The sequence below is a fragment of the Glandiceps talaboti genome, chromosome 16 (genome assembly GCF_964340395.1).
Source record: "Glandiceps talaboti chromosome 16, keGlaTala1.1, whole genome shotgun sequence".
Taxonomy (NCBI): Eukaryota; Metazoa; Hemichordata; class Enteropneusta; family Spengelidae; genus Glandiceps; species Glandiceps talaboti.
Window position 1 is genome coordinate 471,890 of NC_135564.1, and position 21,029 is coordinate 492,918.

The following is a 21,029-nucleotide window of genomic DNA, read 5'->3' on the forward strand; positions in this document are numbered from 1 at the left end:
GTCCCTAGAGACAGACTTGTTCAGTGACCTGTCTCTTTCATCTTGGTCCACAATGGAGACTATGCATTGTGTACTTTGCTGATTGCCTTTAAAGTTAGCTTTGTGCATAGTATGAAAAGCCAGTAGAGATGGTATTCTGATTCTAGTGTGTTTAAAACCACATGGGGCTCTCCTTTCAAATGCTTCAATTCATAGATGATGAGGAGGCATGTGGAAAATGGCAGAAACAACCATATGATAATACTATACGCATACATCATTGGTCTGAGCTGTTAAACATGGAAACTTGATCAACAAGTAATTGAACAATGGAATTGGATTAGAGTGCTGGGGAATCAGGGACTAATATGCCATCTGGTACATAAACCTAATTGTATATTGCCCTAAAACAATAGTATGCATGTCATAGCATTAATTATCTGGACTGGGTATAAAAACACCATATAATCAGTGGGACTCCCACATATGCACAGTCCTCAAGGGACTTAACACTTTAGTTGTCTTGTTTAGTTAACCCTATAAACTATATTTTACTTGTAGAGTATATTTGTACAGACTTTAATACAGAGACCAAGGCTTACAGGAATGAAATAAGTTCAGTAACCCCGTAAAAAAGGGTAATACCTATTTCATGTTACAATATTAACTTTTTTGAAACCAATGACTTACAAGGTAAATATTAAAATAAACTGAGACACCCATGTTAATGTAATAGTATACTGATGTTTCTAAGCTTCAGGATATGTCTACTACACTCAGGGGTATAGGGTTGGTTGTGCTGATGGAAGTATTTTGATTCACATTGCGATTTCTATGTATTTCTTAAAGCTTCAATTCGTAATATTGGTAGTACAAAAAAACAAATGAAAAGTGGATGATCTTAGTAAAACTCATATTAAAGTTTACTAAAAATTCTGATGAGCTTTAGAACTGTCAACAGAGTATCATTAGGTCAGCAAAATGTTGGCAAAATGTTACATACACATGTACATGTATAAACAACAGCTATTAAAGCTAGACTCCTAGTATTGAAAGACAATGGGACTCTACACACCATGGGACTAGTCAAATTACAGTAGGAAGTATACTGGGTATCAAAGGCAGTCCTTCTGTAACTCTAGTACTTCAGAGGAAAAACATGGTGTGCCTAGGCCAGGGATAACTGTTTTCCACTGTTTTGATATAGATTTACTATAATAGTACCCCTTTTGATCTCTTGTAAATGTCATTGCATTAGTCATTTCTGATTAACATAAAAGTTTTATAGTGCTTTCATACCATTGGACAGTGTGGTGGGTCAAAGGTCAAGATTGTAGTTCAGAGATCAAGATTACTTGGGGCATTCAATGTCTCAATTTTATCAATTTTTTTCCAGGAGGGTGATTTCTACTGTATTTCCCAAATATATGTATGTCTTTGGGTGTTTATGTGACTTAATATTCAAAATATCTGTGCTTTTACCTACTCTTGAAAACTCAGATCCTGGGACAGTTCAACTACATAAGATATTTGTGTCTTTGATTTTATTGGAGCTAATCAGAGATTATTTCACAATGCAATGAATGAGTGCTTCATCCTTACCAGAACAAAAAGGATGAGTTGAGCAGAGTTCATTTGTGAGGTAGAAACTTTGACCAGACAGAAGCTTTCAGACAGACTTAGTTGGAAGTTATTAGCCTCACAGCTGTCTTGGTTCTTTCAGATCCTGTGCTCAGATATACATGGTCAAGAAGGTTAAATAGTTGAAAACCAGCATATCCCCTGGTAGTCTAATGTACGTATATACTTACATATGACACCTATGTCTGATGTATACAATCACTGTTTTTATTCCTTTTTGAGTGGGTGTTAAACACTTTGACAATTGTAGAATTCAGACAGGAATGAACAGTATAAGAACAAACAAGACTGCGGTTGAAAAGTTTGACATCCTTAACCCATTGTCTTCCTGTTCTCTGTCTGGTTCAACAACTTCCTTGTTATTCTTCAATACTTGTAGGAGTGAATGAATGTATGAATGAAGGAATAAAATCTATAAATTACAGGTATGCCATTATTGTCTCACTTGATAAATAATATGTCTAGAAAGATTGCCCAGGGAGGTGATATAAATAATATGTCTAGAAAGATTGCCAAGGGATGGGGTGTAAATCAATAAAAAGAATAGCCTCTGACAGGAATTTGGAAATAATTTCACATAGGTGTGTAGACAGAGAAATGAATCAATTAAAAATGAGAAGCGACATTGAGAATTTAGAAATAACTTCATTTATTGTGTGGAAAGTAAAACAAAGAATTAAAATGAAAAGTGACAGTGAAGAATTGTGAAATAGTTTTACATATGTCAGGGAAAATAAAATAAATCAAGTAAATAAAAAGAAAACTTACAGTGAGGAATTTAGAAATAGCTTTATTCATACTTGTAGAAAGCACAATATTTCTCTATGAAACCAAATCTTATTTCAACTTATTGAATGAAACTCATTTGTAGGATATTAAAAGTGTCACCAGTCTAAATTATATACTAGTATAAGTGTGTGTGTGTGTGTGTGTGTGTGTGTGTGTGTGTGTGTGTGTGTGTGTGTGTGTGTGTGTGTGTGTGTGTGTGTGTGTATGTATGTATGTATGTATGTGTGTGTATGTGTGTGCATGTGTGTGCGTGTGCATGCATGCTTGTGTGTGTGTATGTGCGTGTGTGTGCATGCATGTGCATGCATGCATTATTTGTATGTGTTGGTAAGAGAATGGTTGGAAGAGGGAGATGAAGAGGGTTAGAGGGAGGAGGTGGAGTGCCAGGAAGAGAGAAGTGGGTAGAGAAAGGGAAGCAGAGCAGGGGAAGATTCAGGGGAGGGAGATAGGAGAAAGGGCAGTGGGAGAGCAAGAAATACACAGGGAGAGAGAAAGTAAGAGAAGGGGTGTTTAATATATGTAATTATTGTTCATCCTAGAATTGAAGTACATGAGTTTGAAAAGGTTTGCTGATATAAACCATTACACAGGTTTTTTATTTTAATCAGTTATTTGCACAATCAATGGTTTACATTACTCAGACAATATCTAAAGAATACAAGCTTACAATTTTATATATTTTGATATAAGTTTGGTATGATTTTTAACCTCTTGATAAAACCTGCTAGTGGAAGATTCAAGCCATTTTTTGTACCGAGTAACTACTAATATGATTTGGTATGTACATGAAATCAAATTGATAATTACAAAATGCAAGTGTCACATAAAGCTTGTTGATTCAGTTGTCTGAATGATTCAATTAATGCTAATTATTAAACTTAGGTACCCTGCTTCTATTTTCATATAGCTTGGTATAATTAATTTGCCAATTAAGGGGTCTTTCATGTGTGATAGCTATGGCAAAGAATTTTGCATTCCAAAAACTACTGTTTGTAGGAACAAAAATCTAAGGTTTATCCCTGTGGAAGGTATATTCAGTTTACATCTGGTTACAGTAAGTAATATGAAAGTTGGAATATAATTTGATGAGACGGAAATATTAAGTTTTAGCATTTGATAATATTGAGTTTAATGAAGAGCTGTCTTTTCAAGGTTGGATATACTAGACAGCTTTCATTTAGCAGTTTACACTTTGAATCACGTACTTGGCTAGACTTTTAAGTTTGATGCCCTCATTGGGTTTTCAATACACTGTGTCTTATAGTGCAGTTAGTATAGTATGACACTTTGTAATAGATTCCATAGTACATATGTCAATGTACACTTTCTACCTTATGGCTGTTTTGTTGAAGTCTGGTCAGATGTGATTATTTTCCTACCGTGAACATAATGGGGATATGTAGACAGTATTGAAACCTGAAGAGTTATGTGTGTTAAAGGTACAATATCAAATAGCATGGAAAGTTTATGATAGCACAGCTACTGTTGTGCATGTGTCTTGACCAGTCACATTGCTCACAAGGCTCATAGACAGAGTAATGTACAAACACACAGTTATGTAAAGACCCCACCTAAGGAGAAAGTTCAGTCACTTGCTAACCCTTTAGTGAATCATCCCATAGCATTGAGTTATATTTTCAAACATATCAAATGAGAACCTTCTGTTTGATGTGTGCTCTCTCTGCAGATGAAATGAAATTCTATTCTGAAGGGACTAGTTGTTTTTCATAGTGAGATGTTTTGAAAAGTTTCAACACCTGTATTTTTTGGCCAATCAGTGCCCAGAACCATCCCATGCTTTCTCACCAGGTGCTCTGGTCTCTTCTGGATTTCTGTGTTCCTGTGTGATGAAATGAGAAGTGTACATTAAATCCAGTGATTGGCTAAAATGAGAAGTGTACATTAAACCCAGTGATTGGCTAAAATGAGAAGTGTACATTAAACTCAGTGATTGGCTAAAATGAGAAGTGTACATTAAACCCAGTGATTGGCTAAAATGAGAAGTGTACATTAACCTTAGTGATTGGCTAAAGTGAGAAGTGTACATTAAACTCAGTGATTGGCTAAAATGAGAAGTGTACATTAAACCCAGTGATTGGCTAAAATGAGAAGTGTACATTAAACCCAGTGATTGGCTAAAGTGAAAAGTGTACATTAACCCTAGTGATTGGCTAAAATGAGAAGTGTACATTAAACCCAGTGATTGGCTAAAATGAGAAGTGTACATTAAACCCAGTGATTGGCTAAAATGAGAAGTGTACATTAAACCCAGTGATTGGCTAAAATGAGAAGTGTACATTAAACCCAGTGATTGGCTAAAATGAGAAGTGTACATTAAACCCAGTGATTGGCTAAAATGAGAAGTGTACATTAAACCCAGTGATTGGCTAAAATGAGAAGTGTACATTAACCCTAGTGATTGGCTAAAGTGAGAAGTGTACATTAACCCTAGTGATTGGCTAACATGAGAAGTGTACATTAAACCTAGTGATTGGCTAAAATGAGAAGTGTACATTAAACCCAGTGATTGCCTAAAATTATATCAAAGTAGCAACTAGATGCTGTCTTATAATAGTATATGTATCTATGTCAACACATCCTAGACTTCAAGTAAGTGACCATCAAATGTCGGGCACCAAATTAAATGATGACTGCAGTCTTTGAGCTCCCTTGTCAAAGGGTAGAACACTGCCATCTGAATAACAAGACTACTGATTGAATCAAAGTGTATAATTTATTGATGAGAAAAGTTAAAAGTGTACCACTTTGGAATGTAAAAGTTTGTGGGGATGGAAGGAGTTTGATGAAATGCCCATTCCTGATAGATGACTTCTGAACTTTCATGTGGAATTTATTAAGGAATGACTGATGGAGACCAGCACCTGGAGTGAAGGTCAAATGTCAATAGCAGTATGACCTCTGTATCAAGGAGTTAGTACCAAGGAGTAAGCACGTTGTCATTGTCACCATGGCCATGCTCTGCTCTCAACACCAATACCCAAAACCTATTATAGTAAACACCGTGTGATTGGCTTAAAAGAATTGTTGTTGACACTACAGTTTTCTGTGTAGCCAATGACTGTGACTGTAACATCTTTATAATAGCTTTAAAAGCAGAGATTTATTGATGTGTGTAATTGGTAAGTTTGACACTGACTGTTGAGATGAGGTCTATTGATATGTATTGAGTTTATCAGTAAACTATAGTGTTGATATATACCATTCACTCTTACTACATCTGTCATTTCAGCTCCTTTAATGTACACGTATCATGAAGTATAAAGTCAGCACAGTTTCACAATACTACACCTGTTATGTTACACATCATGAAGTATAAATCAGTACAGTTTCACAATACTACACCCGTTATGTTACACATAGTGAAGTATAAGTCAGTACAGTTTCACAATACTACACCCGTTATGTTACACATCATGAAGTATAAAGTCAGCACAGTTTCACAATACTACACCCGTTATGTTACACATCATGAAGTATAAGTCAACACAGTTTCACAATACTACACCCGTTATGTTACACATCATGAAGTATAAATCAGAACAGTTTCACAATACTACACCCGTTATGTTACACATCATGAAGTATAAATCAACACAGTTTCACAATACTACACCTGTTATGTTACACATCATGAAGTATAAGTCAGCACAGTTTCACAATACTACACCCGTTATGTTACACATCATGAAGTATAAGTCAACACAGTTTCACAATACTACACCCATTATGTTACACATCATGAAGTATAAGTCAACACAGTTTCACAATACTACACCCGTTATGTTACACATAGTGAAGTATAAGTCAACACAGTTTCACAATACTACACCCGTTATGTTACACATCATGAAGTATAAATCAGCAGTTTCACAATACTACACCCGTTATGTTACACATCATGAAGTATAAGTCAACACAGTTTCACAATACTACACCCATTATGTTACACATCATGAAGTATAAGTCAGCACAGTTTCACAATACTACACCCGTTATGTTACACATCATGAAGTATAAGTCAACACAGTTTCACAATACTACACCCATTATGTTACACATCATGAAGTATAAGTCAGCACAGTTTCACAATACTACACCCGTTATGTTACACATCATGAAGTATAAGTCAACACAGTTTCACAATACTACACCCATTATGTTACACATGAAGTATAAGTCAACACAGTTTCACAATACTACACCTGTTATGTTACACATCATGAAGTATAAGTCAGCACAGTTTCACAATACTACACCCGTTATGTTACACATCATGAAGTATAAGTCAGCACAGTTTCACAATACTACACCCGTTATGTTACACATCATGAAGTATAAGTCAGCACAGTTTCACAATACTACACCCATTATGTTACACATCATGAAGTATAAGTCAGCACAGTTTCACAATACTACACCCGTTATGTTACACATCATGAAGTATAAGTCAACACAGTTTCACAATACTACACCCATTATGTTACACATCATGAAGTATAAGTCAGCACAGTTTCACAATACTACACCCGTTATGTTACACATCATGAAGTATAAGTCAACACAGTTTCACAATACTACACCCATTATGTTACACATCATGAAGTATAAGTCAGCACAGTTTCACAATACTACACCCGTTATGTTACACATCATGAAGTATAAGTCAACACAGTTTCACAATACTACACCCGTTATGTTACACATCATGAAGTATAAATCAGTACAGTTTCACAATACTACACCCGTTATGTTACACATAGTGAAGTATAAGTCAGTACAGTTTCACAATACTACACCCGTTATGTTACACATCATGAAGTATAAAGTCAGCACAGTTTCACAATACTACACCCGTTATGTTACACATCATGAAGTATAAGTCAACACAGTTTCACAATACTACACCCGTTATGTTACACATCATGAAGTATAAATCAGTAGTTTCACAATACTACACCCGTTATGTTACACATCATGAAGTATAAATCAGCAGTTTCACAATACTACACCCATTATGTTACACATCATGAAGTATAAGTCAACACAGTTTCACAATACTACACCCATTATGTTACACATCATGAAGTATAAGTCAGCACAGTTTCACAATACTACACCCGTTATGTTACACATCATGAAGTATAAGTCAACACAGTTTCACAATACTACACCCATTATGTTACACATCATGAAGTATAAGTCAGCACAGTTTCACAATACTACACCCGTTATGTTACACATCATGAAGTATAAGTCAACACAGTTTCACAATACTACACCTGTTATGTTACACATCATGAAGTATAAATCAGTACAGTTTCACAATACTACACCCGTTATGTTACACATAGTGAAGTATAAGTCAGTACAGTTTCACAATACTACACCCGTTATGTTACACATCATGAAGTATAAAGTCAGCACAGTTTCACAATACTACACCCGTTATGTTACACATCATGAAGTATAAGTCAACACAGTTTCACAATACTACACCCGTTATGTTACACATCATGAAGTATAAATCAGAACAGTTTCACAATACTACACCCGTTATGTTACACATCATGAAGTATAAATCAACACAGTTTCACAATACTACACCTGTTATGTTACACATCATGAAGTATAAGTCAGCACAGTTTCACAATACTACACCCGTTATGTTACACATCATGAAGTATAAGTCAACACAGTTTCACAATACTACACCCATTATGTTACACATCATGAAGTATAAGTCAACACAGTTTCACAATACTACACCCGTTATGTTACACATAGTGAAGTATAAGTCAACACAGTTTCACAATACTACACCCGTTATGTTACACATCATGAAGTATAAATCAGCAGTTTCACAATACTACACCCGTTATGTTACACATCATGAAGTATAAGTCAACACAGTTTCACAATACTACACCCATTATGTTACACATCATGAAGTATAAGTCAGCACAGTTTCACAATACTACACCCGTTATGTTACACATCATGAAGTATAAGTCAACACAGTTTCACAATACTACACCCATTATGTTACACATCATGAAGTATAAGTCAGCACAGTTTCACAATACTACACCCGTTATGTTACACATCATGAAGTATAAGTCAACACAGTTTCACAATACTACACCCATTATGTTACACATGAAGTATAAGTCAACACAGTTTCACAATACTACACCTGTTATGTTACACATCATGAAGTATAAGTCAGCACAGTTTCACAATACTACACCCGTTATGTTACACATCATGAAGTATAAGTCAGCACAGTTTCACAATACTACACCCGTTATGTTACACATCATGAAGTATAAGTCAGCACAGTTTCACAATACTACACCCATTATGTTACACATCATGAAGTATAAGTCAGCACAGTTTCACAATACTACACCCGTTATGTTACACATCATGAAGTATAAATCAGTACAGTTTCACAATACTACACTCGTTATGTTACACATCATGAAGTATAAATCAGTAGTTTCACAATACTACACCCGTTATGTTACACATCATGAAGTATAAATCAGCAGTTTCACAATACTACACCCATTATGTTACACATCATGAAGTATAAGTCAACACAGTTTCACAATACTACACCCATTATGTTACACATCATGAAGTATAAGTCAGCACAGTTTCACAATACTACACCCGTTATGTTACACATCATGAAGTATAAGTCAACACAGTTTCACAATACTACACCCATTATGTTACACATCATGAAGTATAAGTCAGCACAGTTTCACAATACTACACCCGTTATGTTACACATCATGAAGTATAAGTCAACACAGTTTCACAATACTACACCCATTATGTTACACATGAAGTATAAGTCAACACAGTTTCACAATACTACACCTGTTATGTTACACATCATGAAGTATAAGTCAGCACAGTTTCACAATACTACACCCATTATGTTACACATCATGAAGTATAAGTCAGCACAGTTTCACAATACTACACCCGTTATGTTACACATCATGAAGTATAAATCAGTACAGTTTCACAATACTACACTCGTTATGTTACACATCATGAAGTATAAATCAGTAGTTTCACAATACTACACCCGTTATGTTACACATCATGAAGTATAAATCAGTACAGTTTCACAATACTACACTCGTTATGTTACACGTCATGAAGTATAAGTCAGCAGTTTCACAATACTACACCCATTATGTTACACATCATGAAGTGTATATCAGCAGTTTCTTAATACTACACCTGTTATGTTACACATCATGAAGTGTAAATCAGCAGTTTCACAATACTACACCCTTTATGTTACACATCAACAACAACTAAGTCTAATTTCTCAATTGCATTGAAGTATGTGAAATGCAATTTCCAAAGATAAATGTAATTCAACTATCTTTGTGTTTATTTTGAAGGCTTAGGCCAAACAAACTTTATATTCTCTTTTCCACACTTTAACTGCTAATCCTTAACTATTATGTCAACTAGAGATCCGTAAATGTCCGTAAATGGTATGGAAATAAAAAACTTAAAGAAAAAAAATGAAAATAAAGAAAAAGTTAAATATAATTTTGAGAGGTAGGTAATCACAACCACGACATTGTTTTAGACATCCTTATCTGACTACCTGCCTGACTTATTTTTTTTTGTAAAAAACCCCCACCAAAATACATGTTACACAAAAATAGAAACATGCCTATTTTTGAAAGCTACGTAATCAGATCTGCACAACATTACTTTTTTGATGTGGTCATATCCAACTAGTAAAATGCAACATGCTGTCAAAACTTAGAAGGAGTACAACATTCAGTACCAATGGCACTTACATATTCTTCGTTTGTAACCTAACACACTGACTCCAAGACCTCGGAGGGGCAAAGTTTTTAGAATAGACTTCATAAATAAACATGAGATTCAGTCTGATGTCTGGTTCGGATGTGAAGTTATGCATTACTGGCATTTGTAGTGGTGTTAATCTTTTATAGCTTTAGGTGATCACATTCATATCATACCCTCAGCTCTCTGCTTCACTTCTTCTACCTCTCTTTGGTATTCCCTTTGCACTTTGAGCTAACAGGTCACTGAGGAAAACTCACTTGGTCTTTCTTTCAAGTTAGGTTTGTACTCTGAGCTAAAACACACTCTATTTGTAAACTGAAATGGTATGCGTTGTTGCAAAGGTTATTGACTTTTGTGCAGCAACTTGGAATTAAGTATACTACAACAGTCCATTGCACAATTGTAAAAACCACATAAACTCTTTGGCAAAAAAAACATCACCAATCCACAGCAGCAGTCATTTGATGATAAGAAGATAGAGAGCAGAATTCATGAAACAAAATTGACCCAAAATGTAATGTTTATTAGTGCATGAATTTAGCAGTTAAACATTCCAGCAAAAAAAAAAAAAAAAAAAAAAAAAAAAAACAACTGAAAATGTTAGGATTTCACAGTATACAAAGTCAACTAAATTCAACAAAGAATTTGATATTTGCTGTTTTGGTATGTTGATAGCCTGGAAATACTGGACAAAAAACAAGATCAAAATCTGTTTTATGCTTTGAGTATTAATACCCTTCTACTACATTTACTGAAGGCCACAATGTAGAAATATTCTTGCCACCAGTGAAATACAAGGTAATTCATCGGACATTTGATTTGCTGTTAAAGTACGAATATAAACTTGACTGTACTTAAACCTATACTACATAGTTCCCTGTCTACCTTTGTACACCCTCACAAAATGTAACTGGGATGGTTGGTATACAATACATACTACATAGTCCCCTCTCTACCTTTGTACACCCTCACAAATGTAACTGAGATGGCTGGTATACAATACATACTACATAGTCCCCTCTCTACCTTTGTACACCCTCACAAAATGTAACTGGGATGGTTGGTATACAATACATACTACATAGTCCCCTCTCTACCTTTGTACACCCTCACAAAATGTAACTGGGATGGCTGGTATACAATACATACTACATAGTCCCCTCTCTACCTCACTCTCATAAAATGTAACTGGGGTGGCTGGTATGTATTGTATACCAGCCGACCCAGTTACATTTTATGAGAGTCACTTCTAAAACTGTAGCAGTATTTTTTTAATCTTTTTGTGTGTTTTAATATTGCAAAAAAGAAAAGAGTTTGCACACAAATTGTGCTTTGAAATGTATCTTTCTATTTTCCATTTCTCTTTTACCAAATTCAAGAAGTTTTCAAGAAGTGGGTTCTGTTTTTGAACTCTACGTATAGAAATAAAATACTTTAATAGCAATAAGAATATCTAACAAATTATTCCTTTTTTCCAATGACAATACCACAAAAACAAGTTTTGGAATACACCTGAATTATTGGACATTCTGGAATTTACTTTGAGGTTAAGTAATGTTGAATGGAGTCTCAAATCAAATCCTGTATGTAATTTCCAGGAATGAGAGTGTACTTGCATCAACAAAGAAGCTGCTGTATAAATTAACTACTAATTCTGTGCAATCCTCTCAACCTTTTAATTCTAGAAACAAAAGGATATGTAAAGATGGTGTCTTGTGTAAGTCAAAGTTAATACGGTCAGTGACATGTATGTTAGCCTCAACTCAGCTGTACTTCTATATATACAACTGCTACTATTCTTAGCAAAAGATATAACGACTGTTTATAGTATTTGGGATATTGGTATGTGTGTTTCTGATGAGGCAAGCCATAGGATACAGTACAGATCATCAAAACACCCCCCCCCCCCCCCTTTTGATGCTATATCTGTGAAATTGGCTCCTAAGTTATATGCAAATTATTTCTTGACGTTGTCTTCCACAAATACTGGGATCTAATCTGCCATGCTACAATGTTTGTGAAGCCAATCAAGTGTTACTTGATACCCTGTTGTTTTGTGGTGCCTGGATAGTTATAGAAAGATGGACCCATGTCATGATGTAGTCTGTCCAGCTGTTTCTTTTGTGCAAGTGTTAGTGTTTGTTCTGTTTTGATAGCTCCATTAGTACAAATGCACATCATTATGGACAACATACTTTTTTTTGTAGCGTGACTGGCATGGTTAATGATGATAGTGAAACATTTACATTTAACTAAACAGGGTAGTTTCACTCTGTAGCATCATCAGTGATATACAAATTAGGTGTGAAAATGTGAATTTTTGGTCAAAAACATGTCTCAAAAAGTACTTGGTCAATGAGAATGCAACTTGGTGAGATGTTTCTAGAAGTGTTATTCTGCCGATTCTCTTCAAAACATTTTGACACAATTGACCCTATCAACCATGACCATGTCCTTAACAACAACCAAATGGCAGTATATTTTGGTCAAATAACAACATCATATTCAAAAAATGTATGGAAATATGCCTAACAACAAGGCCATGCCTATGGCAACAGCCAAATGATCACATATATTGCAAAGATAACAACAGGGATTAATAGACAAGTGAATAAAACATTCAAAAAATGTATTCAAATATGTTTAGCAACATGACCACACCCTTAGCAACAGCCAAATGATCGCATATATTGCAAAGATAACAACAGGGTTGGATAGGCAACTGGATAGTCATTCAGCAAATGAACACCTATACCTAGCGGCATGGTTCAGCATGTGGGAAAACATTTTTTAAAAATGCACAGTTGTGCTACAACACCATTGGCGCTATTTTTGTAATTAGTTTTGTCTCACAGGTAACTTCTCATCATCATCACAAACCACGACCGTTGTATGGCACCGTTCTTAACGAGGTGGTCCCTACTGGAAATATAGCTCTGGTTTGCGAGAATGGTAGCTTCTTGTCACTGACATTTTGATCAGATAGGTCATGGTAACTGCAATTTGTCATGTCTGTATTGGACAAAGAGACGATGTTTTCATTCGGAGGTTTCTTGTGGCCTAGTATATTTTCAACATTTGTATAACATTTGGGAAGAAATTGCTGTTGGTGAACAGTAAGAAAAGTGTATTGGTGTAAAATTGAGGAATGGAAAAGACATGGCCAACAAAAACACTTGATGTATTAAACCAGGGCACAGACAGGTGACAATTACCCCTTGTAGCAGTATGTATGTAATGACCTAAATATGTGGTTTTTTGTAGGACGACACAGTACAGTACCATGTCATGTGAAATATGACTTCCTTTTGTGTCAACTGTTTGATTGTTACTCACTGACCCATACAGAATACTTGTCCATAAGTTGACACTTTGTCTAAGTGTCTGTACAGTTTTGTGCTTTCAACCGGAAGGAACCATCATTTTAACCCATTTCTGTCAGTTATACATTGTGTATGCATGCCATGGGTAGATATTTGTCTGTCAAAAGCTCCAGCAATTCCATTTTGTATAGCTTAAAGTGAACATATACTCATATACTACATCTACATAGATGTAATATTAGGTAGTTTAGAACCTGTTTCTTAGCTCAGTGTAGAAATGCTTTATACACAAGTGAAGGAGTTTACATGCAATGCCATGTACTCACTACTATAATATATGCATATGCTAATTTCATTTAATGTCATAATGACTTTCTTGTACTCTAATTGCACATAATGTATAAATTAAAACTGATTCATTGTGTCTTATTTTCTTGAATGTAAGCAGAAACCCTGATGATACAGCATGATTTAAGAAAAACAAAGGTTAATTAACAATTACTAATAAGTCAGAAATCGGTGTTATTGCCAAGGTTGTGACACCCCCCCCCCCTCCCCACAGTGCACACATGGGGATGGGAAGGGATGGTTAAAGTAGATAAAATTTGCACAGATTGCCAAAACGTGTACTGATATTCCCTTTAATAAACAGACAAATGTTTAATTTTGGGTCAAAGTGGTTACAGATTTGAAAATTATGTTTTCTTGTATGTGAGTTGGCACATACACAGCAAAGGATAGGAAGGAACCAACTTTCAGTGCATCACACATACAACGCGCTGTGTGCTAACAGCATGTCAAATTGGGTAAACAGGCACATTGCCTTGTATGATAATTTTTGGTGAATTTGTGTAGATTTTACCCACAAAAAAGTTAATCATAGCTGTGAGAAGTTTTGATACGACCTTCAGTAAAATATGGCTAGGAGCCAAGAGAGTAGGAATTCAGACTGTGCAGGAAGTTTACAGACTTTTTAGAGTAAAGTCAGCCCACGTTGCATGTGAACTGGGTAAAGCTGAGATGCACACCAGAATTACTCAAGTTGTTTGTACCTTTCGGCAGGGCATGAATTTTGTCAAAAGGCTATTACTTCTGGTCAAGTAGTTCATTAGCATATTGACATTGTCTCTGGTGGATGCACAAAGAAGAGACATGGAGATTGGAATTAATGGATGGATACTATTAGAGATGTTGATTTTATGTCTGAAAGTAGTTGTGGTGACTAGAATGGCTTTCAATGAATTCACTCTCACACTTTAGCTTCATTACAGGCAGTGTGATGTAAATAGTAAATTGCCTTTTTAGACCATAATTCCAACATAGTTTAGAGCAAAATGACAATGGAATGCTGTTGAAAACTGTTTGAAATCAGAATAAAAAATGGTTTTAAAAAGAGAGAGAAAGAAGATTTTTTCCATGATATGGTTTTGCCATAATGAAACCTAAAGTTTACTGTATAGAACGTGATATTGGTCACGTTTTTCTACCCTACTTGGATAGTGATTACAAAATGCATGCTATGATGGTTAGTGTAGCAGTCACTCGACATTTCAAGTTCAATCTTTACTATGCTACACACACCACCAGAGAGTGTGGTATGGAAACAAAATGAACTGTGAAAGGTTCACATTTGATAAAAACTATATACTTGTTAGAAGTAAGTTGGCCTAAGTTTACAATAAAGTACTATTTGCATAGCACAACAGTGTATATATGTAGGGTTGGTAACGGATATGATCTATACTGGAGTTCCCCAGGTGTTCTACTGGGGTTCCCACCCAAATTATGGTACATAAGGCATTGGAATCGATGCAACTATTACAATATTTCCCCTCGTTGTTATTGAGATACCCAAACTTTAAATGTAAGCACTTCACAATTTAAGCATAGAAAGTGGAGAGATGATACTAGTAAATATACTAAGAAACTGCATTCATAATAGTGAGCTAGCAAGGTCTTCAGACCGAACTGGCCAACCCACCCACAAAAGGTCAACATAGGTCAAGTGATGTATGTGGTGAATGTATTATTGGGAGACTCCAGGGATTAGTATATTCACAACTGGTATTAGCTAAAGCCTCAGTTGATACCTAGTTAATTTGTGATAAACAAAAGAAGCTTCTCCAGACACATACAGATTAGTGTATGGCTTATAAAACAATCTTACATAAGACAAGTCTTTTTTAGTCTCTATATATAGCTAGGGGCCGGGCATCACCCAGAAGGGATTTATATGTTGGGTTCTGTCCATCCGTCTGTCTGTCTATGCATACATGCATGCATTCACCCTCATATCTCTGTCATGCACCAACTGATTTCAGCCAATATGGTAACATACTATATGAGACATATGCATGTCAATTTGTTTTTTGACTAAATCAAATATGGCCAAATGGTGGCCATATTTGTTGTATGTGCATTCGCTGTCATATCTCTGGTATGCACCAACTCGTTTCAACCAAACCTGGCACAAAGGTAACATACTATGTGAGACATATGCACGTCTCTTTATTTTTCAACTGAATCAAATATGGCTGAATGGTGGCCATATTTGTTGTATGTGCATTCGCTGTCATATCTCTGGTATGCACCAACTCGTTTCAACCAAACCTGACACAAATATGCATGTCATTTTGTTTTGCAACTGAGTCAAACGTATAGCAGCCGTATTTCTTGTTATATTTCATAAATATGCCTCATGACGTTTGAGGTATGATACACAGTGACTCCATTCAATTCAAGTGTCTACACCCACATTATTAAATATGTGCTATCTTTTAAGCCCTTGACGTTGAATAATTTGCAAATGGTCTGCTTAGAAGGTTTTGCATGTATTGAAGGATTCTCTCCTGGTCAAATTCTTGGATAGCCTTACATAACATCCTAGGATGAAGACATGACCCTGGTTGTGTTATTAACCAGGGTCTTTTATATATAGTTATCACTTGTGAGGGGGGGGGGGGGTTTCATCATTTGAGCTATACCAGAATATAAATGGTAAAGATCCAGTTGGGTACTGGTACATATTATGTAATAATGTGTGACTATAACCAAAAATACTAGATAACTTCGTCGCATCAAATTTGTTAAAAAAATGTACAAGATGACATGGATGTGAATATAAGTTTTTGGTCCTAAGGACTAAGATGTGCAAGTGACAGTATTGACAAAATTGTAGATGAACAGCTTGTGTTGCAAGAGTTGACTGTATTGCATTATAGTCAGGCATTGAAAACTACTGAAGTGAATCCCTGGTGATTTAGGGAATGCGTCTCACTTTACCAAATCAGATCTCCAGAATCTCACTGACTTATAGATACATTCTTCTGCTAATTCTTTGGAACTACATGTATAAAACAATTTATAAGTTAAAGTGCCACTGTTTTCAACTGCAGACAATACTGATAGTCACATCTACAAATATTTGACAACATTGGGAATAAGTTTATTTTTTATGAGAGTCTTGAAAAAACAGTCATATAGTTAAAGCATAGATATCACATGTGAGCCAGGTTGTACACATTAAAACTAGAAATGTAGGATTTATTTTCTTTGGTTTCTATGTAATGACAATATACAAAATGTATGTCGATATCATTGCTAGTATGGTGCTAAAATCATAAGTCCAAATGTTCAACATTATCATTATTTTCTCCTATTTTTCTTTGTTTAAAGGTCAACGTCAGATTAGGATTGAAATCTAAGTATGAAAACCAAATTGTTTCGCAGAGCTTTAGTGAAAAATACCGCCAATGGTATTGTAGCACAACTGTACAGTTTTTAAAAATGTTTATCCATATGCTAGTCCATGCTAACAATAAGTGTTCATTTGCTGAATGACTATCCAGTTGCCTATCCAACCATGTTGCTATCTTTGCAATATATGTGATCATTTGGCTGTTGCTATGGGTGTGGTGATGTAGCCAGATATATTTGCATACATTTTTGAATGTTTTTGTTGTCTTGTGTATGAATTCCTGCTGTTATCTTTGCAATATACGTGATCATTTGGCTGTTGCTGTGGGCGTGGTCTTGTTGCTAGGCACATTTGCATACATTTGTTGAATGTTTATTCATTTGTCTTTCTATTCCTGTTATCTTTGCAATACACGTGATTACTTGGCTGTTGCTATGGGCGTGGTCTTGTTGCTAGGCAAATTTACACATCTTTTGAATATTTCTTCTATTGTCTATTAATACCTGTTAACTTTGTGAAATACACGGCCATTTGGCTGTTGCTATGGGTGTGGTCATGGTTGCTAGGGATATTTCCATACATTTTTTGAATGTTTACTTATCAGAAAGCCGTATGTATACTCCTCAATAGAGGCAGGTTGGATGGTGTACCAGAATTCTGTTGGGAACCCCTAGAGAATTCAGGTACATTTTCCTGAGTACTAATTTCAAAGAAAATACAAGTTATTTTTAAAGTTCAAAACAGGTTAGTATAGAGTTAAAAATGATGTGATATATAATTGAGAGAGTTACGTAGTCAGAGAAAAGACTGAAAAGAAGGCCAGTTTAATAGTGCACTGTCACAACTAGCCTGTTTACTGCAATGTTGACACACATCTTTAGCTGGTCATACCTCCTAGCACTTGTATTCTACACTTGTGTTGAGAAAAATGTCAAACAATTCACATGTATCCACACCCCTAAAGTCATTATCATAGTTATCCAGACCCCATAGAGTTAAATTTACATAAAACATATGTAAATTACCACATCACATAGTGGTAATGCCTGTATGTTTACCGACTGATTCATTTGAATAACAGCAGTCTGACTATAGTTGTCATGGTTAAAGGGACTGCACGCTGTCATCAACCGGGCTATTGGGTGAAGATTTTCAATTTGTTATTATCAGTTTTGATAATGTAATCATTACAAGCACAGAATATTTATTTTTATTTTATTTTATTTATTTTCTGCATCCCTTTTATATCAGGGGCTCACTAAAAACATTAGGAGCAGCATTTACATAGAAGTCAAATTTATACAAAATATCATGTTAAAATAGCAACTAATAACTTCAAAGAAATAATAAGAGAGAAAGAAAGAAAAAAAAAGAAAAATTACAATTCTCCATCAGGTTAAACATGTTTTCCTATGTTCCATTGCACTAATTAGAAATCATTGGATAAATTTGTCAATTTTTTGTACTATCTCCTATAAAGAGGCTTAAATACAAGGGCTAGGAGGTGTGACAAACTAACGATGCATCTCAACCAAGCCGTAAAACAGGCTACGTCACAACTCACTGATGTGAGTATTAAAGTCAAGATAAAATAGAATAGGTTCTGTCTGTCTGGTCCCTGGAATTGGGTCAATTCTCTGCTTTGTTTTCAAGTTTGTCCACGCTGTTGAATGTTGTAAAAAGACTGACATGTATTGTCAATACATCAGTGGTACCAATTATACCTTTTGGGTTACCTTAAACAGCCTTCCTGGTTACAACTTCTGTTGCATGCAGCAACAATAAGAAATCTTGAAAGTGCCTAAAAATTGAAATGTTATGCCATGTCATTAAATTTGTGTTCTTTTTATATATCTTATGTCTTGGAAAAAGGCAGCAGGAACATATCTATAAAAGTAAACATGGAACGTTTTATGTGTGTATACCGATATATTTGAAGAGAACTAGAGTCTAGAGAGATGAACAAAGGGGTCAACAAGTTTGTAGGCTGTCTTCAGTGAACTCTAGACCAGACATAGTTTGCCCATCATGTCAGGATTTGAAAAGGGCAATATGTAAAATAGTTTCAGCTGTTTGGATATCTGATTTATTAGGTCCTGTCTGACTTTTGATCTTACTGTACCTTTTAGTCTTGGCATTTTACAAGGAGCTTTCAAATACCATCAGACTATTTTACATACCCATCAACAAGCTAACTTTGTTACACATAGCTGATGGCAAAATTGGGGTTTTAAGGAATGTTGACAAGGAGGGGGTGGGGGGGGGGACTAAGATGGGCCGTGACTACGACATTCAATTATCCATCAGATTATGAGCACAACTAAACTGATAAGGTTCTGTCTGTCTGTCTGTCTGTCTGTCTGTCTGTCTGTCTGTCTGGCTTAAAGTCAAAACAGCTGGACCGATTGCCATGATATTTGATGGGTAAATTACCTTGGGTGTCTAGTTGGGAAATTGTTCAAATCAAAATGATCTTACAATCGGTGTGTGATATATATTGGGTCAAAAATTGTGATTTTTTGGTAAAAAAATTTGCACTTAAAAACAATGACGTATAATGCTAAAATAACACCGTTGACAGGAAGGTAAATGAACAAACATTTCAAAATTGTATGTAGATATGCCTAGCAACAAGACCATGCCCATAGCAACGTTACATGATTGTGTATATTGCAGATATAACACCATGGATGGAGGTAGGCATGGGAATAGATCTTCAAAATAATGTATGCAAATATGTCTAGCAAAAACAAGACCACATAATCATTACGCCATTGTTGCTTTTATTTTTTAAGTTGCCCATAGTCGACCAACATATGGACCACAAGAATAATGCTACTGCTATACAAATGTACCAGAGTATGTGGAGTCTTTATGTGTTCAATGGCTAGATTGGTTGGCTTTGATCAGCAGGTTGGAGGTTTGGTTTGGCCCTCACTCCAGCTATTAGTTTCTGAAAGGCTGCAGACCTTGGGCAGGTTTTGTGAATGATTGTGTCTCAGTCAACCCAGGTGTATAATTGGGGACCTGGTAGGATAGAGGTTGCAATGTGAATGCTTTAACCCTATGCTCTTATATGTATAGGCTGCAATGGATTGTATGCTTCCAGGAGTTGAGGAAGTATAAAGGGCTGTTAAACTGATATAGGTTCGTGCAAGGAATAATAATTGTAAAGTGTTTTGAGCACAGTGTAGGCAAACGCTCTATAAAAACTAACATTATGACTTGCCCCTGAAGTCTAAACATCATGTTGTAATTAAAAATAAATGCCCTTTCTGTACAAACAATATAAAAATAACACCGAGCTATGTAGCTGTGTAGATTTCCTTTACAATAAGGATGTACCCATCCTATGCACATAACCCACCCAACACTCAAGGTGATGGATGGCCAGATGTAAAAACTAGTGTATCAGTTGTAGTGTTCTCACAGAACAAGGAGACAAAAGCAAAAATTGAGTTTCAGTGACCAAGTTGCCAACCAGTGATGTATTATTTGAGGCCAACCAACCAACCAACCAACCAACCAACCAACCAACCAACCAACCAACCAACCAACCAACCAATCAACGAACCAACCAACCAACCAACCAACCAACCAACCAACCAACCAACCAACCAACCAACCAACCAACCAACCAACCAACCAACCAACCAACCAACCAACCCCTGTGCTATTATTTGATGCTAACCAACCCATGTGCTATTATTGATGCCAACCAACCAACC